Here is a 5619-nt window from a genome sequence, read left to right as displayed (position 1 = left end):
CACCTCGGAGGTGACAGGTACAGTATGGGCACAGCTTCAAGGAAGGGTGCTCTGGGTTGCAATTAATTGAGGCATATGGAAAAGACACCTTCCCACAAGAGACCCAGGTTTCATTCTGATGCCCAGGGATCATGAGACCCATGAGACCTGGGCACTGGCAGCCATGTGCCTTTCCTTCAGGCCTCCACCAACACCACAGAGCTTTCTTCCTTTATTTCCTCTCCCCCTCACATCTTGCGTACACAGCTGAGATAATTCCATTCCCATTGTAGGAGCATAATCTACCTGTAACATGAATGGTCATCTTATTTATTTTTGCACTTAAAAAAGCTTATTTTAAAGGTAGAGCCAGAGAGAGAGAGAGAGAGAGAGAGAGAGAGAGAATGAATGAATGAATGAATGAATGAGAAAGATATCTTCTATCCACTGATTCATTCAGGCCAGCCTGGAAGCTCCATCTGAGTATCCCATGCGGGTGGCAGGGCCACATCTGCTGCCCTCTAGAGTGTGCATCAGAATTGGAGGTGGGACTTCAGCCTGGGTACTCCGATATGGGACATGAGTGTCCCAAGTGGTGCCACAGACCCCTACTCTTTGAGTGGTTACTAAACATCCAGCATTTCTTCTTAGGAAACGACCTCAAATTCTGCACTAACTGTACCATAGAGAGGACACATATTCATTGAGTTAAATTTGAAAAGAGATTTTAGGATGTGAAGCTAAGAGCTCCAACTTTGCCACCAGTAGATCTGATTTCAGCTTCCAGACTGCCATATGTTCATTTTGTGGCTGTAGACAAATCACCTGACTTCTCTGAGTCTCCAGGAAAAAGGGGTGAAAAGGCCTGGCGTGATGGCTCTATGGCTAAATCCTCTTCTTGCACATCCCAGGATCCCATCTGGGTGTTGGTTCATGTCCTGGCAGCTCCACTTCCCTTCCAGCTCCCTGCCTATGGTCTGGGAAAGCAGTTGAGGATGGCCCAAGGCTTTGGGACTCTGCACCCATGTGGGAGACACAGAAGAGGCTCCTGGCTCCTGGCTTCCAATCAGCTCAGCTCTGGCTGTTGTGGCCGCTTGGGGAGTAAACCAGTGGATTTAAGATCCTTCTCTCTGTATCTCCTTCTGTCTCTAAAAAAACCCAAAACATTCTTGATGCTTAGTGGGGAAGTTGGAGAAAACAAATACAGCAAAGAGTATGACCCAAACCAGGTAGTTTAGATCAAATTCTGATAAACAGTCTAACCAGGGAGTGCTTAGGACATGGATAAGGCTTTCACTCCTTTTAAGGTTTATTCATTTGAATGACAGAGTGACAGACAGAAAGGAAGAAATCTCATTGGTTTGCTGGTTCATTCTCCAAATGGCTGCAACAGCTAAGCCTGGGCCAGGCTAAAGCCATGACTTCAGCACTCTAACCAGGTCTCCCATGCACTTCTACCACCTTCCAAGGTGCATTAATTAGCAGGGAGCTGGATTGGAAGTGGAGCAGCCAGGACTCACACAGCCTTTTGCTATGGGTACCAGCACCACAAGCTGCAGTTTAACCCTATGTGCCACAATGCCAGTCCTGAGAAGGATTTCATGTAATGTAAAACATGAATTGCTTTGATACATAGGTAGGATTCTGATCAGAGAAGACTTCCAGAAAGAGAGCATGTGGGGGCAGGTGCTTGACACAGCACCTGGTGGAAGTCTTGGCTCCTCTATTTCTGGTTTAGATCCCTGCTACATATACCCTGGAAAGCAGCAGACTGTGGCTCCAGGTCTAGGGTCTCTACCACCCTTACTGAGAAATCTAGATGGAGGTCTAGGCTCCTGGCTTGAGCCTTAGCATAGCCTGGCTGTGATGGGCATGTGGGCAACAGGATCAGCAGATGGGAGCTTCCTCCCTTTGTCTCAGCCTCCAAAATAAATAATTAAACAAATGGATAAAGAAAGAATGTTATGGCTTTGCTAACACAAGAAAAGGAAGTCAATCAGTTTGGCTAGAATGAAGGGTTTTATGCTGGACAATAAAGATGGGAAGGAGGGAAGGCAGAGCCTGAGTGTTGGGCTAAGCAGGGAGGTTCCAGTTGACCAGGAAGCCCATGGGTGGCTGGAGGTCTCTAAGTAACACAACAACATAACTAAGGTTTGTCCACAATTCCTGAGTCTAAGTTCAGGGCTGGGGGCCAGGCGAGGGGACATGAACTGTACCAACTAACAATTAGGCACTTTAGGAGGCAGAGAGCGACAACCTAATCATTTGTTCTTGGGTTATTTTTCCCTTAGGAACTTATTGTTCAGTTTAGCCTGTTGATCGGGTTATTCTTGGGTACTCTAACAACTGCAGCAACCTCCACCCCAGAGAGATGTGGGCAAGGTGGGAGGGACTTGGCCCTGGAGGGAGTCGCTGCGATGAAAGTGCCCACACACAGACTCCCTGAGCACCCCGCAAGTGCAGCCCGATCCAGCCTTCTGTTAAGAGGCTCCTACATTCTTTCTTCTGAGCTAAAGGTTTTGATGTAGGTCAATGGTGAAAGACAAATTGTTGGGGGACGAACAGACAATGCCCACTCTTTACATTGTGTGTGGGAATTTCTCAGCTGATTAAATAGCAGTCTGCTTGGGTTCTGAAGTGTGCGGCAGCCATAGAAATGTTTTCTGTTCTCTCAACTCTCCTTGTAATGGCATTTAAAACGGACCTTGATTTTCAAAGTTTTACAAACAGTTTATGCTCTGTGATGCAGCAATGGTAATGTTGGGAATTTCTAGGCAAATGTAAAGTCAAGAATATGAATACATAGTACTCTTTATAATGACAAAAATTTGGAAACACCTATGTTTTGAATAATATGGAATTAGTTGTCATTCTGACAAATCTTATTCAAAGGAAAGCTGTGCAGTCTTTAGAATATCACTGACGAATATTTGACACAGAAATATTCTAAGGTTTCACTGTGCAGTAGTTGAAGCCATTTAAAACTTTTTCAAAAATAACTCTGCATCTGTTCAGATGGCAACTATATACGCATATTTCTATATGCTTATGTATGAGACAGTAGGTATTAGCATGGAGAAGGAGAAACTGGAAAACTTGTAAATAGTTTTTAATGTGGAAAGCCATCTAATGTGGAAAGTGGCTTAGCAATTTCTCAGAAATTTTATATAATTACTATGAGATATACACAAAACAAATGAAAATAAGAACTTGATATTTGTATACCCATGTTCATTGGAGCATTCTTCACAATGTCTGAAAGGCAAGACACATGGATAAAAAATAAACACTGTAGGGCCCAGCGCCGTGGCCTAGCGGCTAAAGTCCTCGCCTTGAACGCACCAGGATCCCATATGGATACTGGTTCTAATCCCGCGGCCCTGCTTCCCATCCAGCTCTGTGCTTGTGGCCTGGGAAAGCAGTAGAGGACGCCCCAAGGCTTTGGGACCCTGCACCCGCGTGGGAGACCTGGAAGAGCTTCCTGATTCCCGGGTTCAGATCGGTGTAGCACCAGCCGTTGCAGTCACTTGGGGAGTGAATCATGGGACGGAAGATCTTCCTCTGTCTCTCCTCCTCTCTGTATATCTGACTTTGTAATAAAAAAAAAAAACTTTAAAAAAATAAAATAAAATAAATTTAGTTAAAATAAACACTGCATAATACAATGAAGCATTTTATTTTTAAAGATTTATTTATTATTAGAGAGGCAGATCAAATTTATGGAGAGAAGGAAACACAGAAAGATCTTCCTCTGCCTGATCATTCCACAAATGGCTGCAGTGGCTGCAGCTGAACTGATCCAAAACCAGGAGGTTCTTCCAGGTCTCCCACATTGGTGTAGATTTCCAAGGCTTTGGGCCATCCTCTACTGCTTTCCCAGGCTACAAGCAGGGAGCTGGATGGGAAGTAGAACAATTGGGACATGAACCAGCCCCCATATGCAATCCCAGCACAGGCAAGGTGAAGACTTTAGTCACTAGACTAATCAGCAGCAGACTGTGGCTCCAGGTCTAGGGTCTTTACCACCCTTACTGAGAAATCTAGATGGAGGTCCAGGCTCCTGGCTTGAGCCTTAGGACAGCCTGGCTGTGATGGGCATGTGGGCGACGGGATCAGCAGATGGGAGCTTCCTCCCTCTGTCTCAGTGAATCAATGGATGGGAACTCTTTCTGTACTGCTCTGTGTCTCTCTTTCAAATAACTAATTAAGTCTTCATTAAATGGATGAAAAGATCTGAATAGACATTTCTCAAAATGGCCAAAAGGTACATGAAAAAAAATGCTGAGCATCCTTCATCATCAGGGAAATGCAAATGAAAACCACCATGAGATGGTCGTTATGGGAAAGAAGAGAAGTATTAGCAAGGGTGTGGAGAAGAGAACCCTCTCACACTGTTGGTGAAGACTGAAGTTAGTGCAGCCAGTGTGGACAACAAGATAGAGCTTCTTGGAAAGCTAACAACAGGGCCCGGCAGCATGGCCTAGCGGCTAAAGTCCTCGCCTTGAACGCACCAGGATCCCATATGGGCGCTGGTTCTAATCCTGGCAGCTCCACTTCCCATCCAGCTCCCTGCTTGTGGCTTGGGAAAGCAGTCGAGGACGGCCCAAAGCCTTGGGACCCTGCACCCATGTGGGAGACCTGGAAGAGCTTCCTGGTTCCTGGCTTCAGATTGGCACAGCATTGGCCGTTGCGGCTCACTTGGGGAGTGAATCATCGGGTGGAAGATCTTCCTCTCTGTCTCTCCTCCTCTCTGTATATCTGATGTTGTAATAAAAATAAATAAATCTTTAAAAAAGAAAGTTAACAATGGGACCCTGTGTGATAGCTTGGTGGCTAAAGACATTGCCTTGCCTGTGCTGGGATCCCACATGGGCACTGGTTCTTGTCCCGTCAGCTCCATTTCCCATCCAGCTCCCTGCTTGTGACCTGAGAAAGCAGTTGAGGACCCTGCACCCGTGTGGGAGACCCGGAGGAAACTTCTGGCTCCTGGCTTTGGATCAGCTCAGCTCCAGCCATGGTGGCCACTTAGTGTCCATCAGTAGAGGAATGGAAATGTGTATATATACACATATAAAGAAAATGTGTATATATACACACACACAAAACAGAGTGTTATGTAATCTTCAAAAATTTTAAAATTTTCATGCAACTTGAAAGGTAGAGAAGAGAAAGATTCTTCATCTACTGGTTCACTCCCAAATACTTGAGGCAACCAGGGCTGGGCCTTGCAGAAGCCAGGAACATGGAACACACTCCAAGTCTCCCACATGAGTGGCAAGGAGCCAGATACTGGTTATCATGGCTGCTGCCCAGGAAGTGTATTAGCAGGAAGCTGGAATTAAAGTGGAGAAACAGGGACTTGAGCCACGAACTCCGGTACTTGCTGGCATCCCAAACACCCATCTCTATTTTTGAAATAGAAATGCTTTGATTTGCAGCAACTTGGATGAATGTGAAGGTTTATGATGGAAATGGAAAGTAAAGCGATCCGGGCACACATGCAGACCTTAAAAACACTGAACTTAGAAATGGGGAGTAGAAATGGTGGCTACCAGAGGTCAGAGGATTGCGAATATACTACTCAAAAGATGCAAAATATCATTTAAACAGGAGGAATCAACTAGAGATACCAAGTTTTAT

This window comes from Ochotona princeps, chromosome 13 (assembly GCF_030435755.1).
Source record: "Ochotona princeps isolate mOchPri1 chromosome 13, mOchPri1.hap1, whole genome shotgun sequence".
Classification (NCBI taxonomy): Eukaryota; Metazoa; Chordata; class Mammalia; order Lagomorpha; family Ochotonidae; genus Ochotona; species Ochotona princeps.
The sequence above is the reverse complement of the archived record's forward strand: the minus strand, read 5'-3'. Positions refer to the sequence as shown.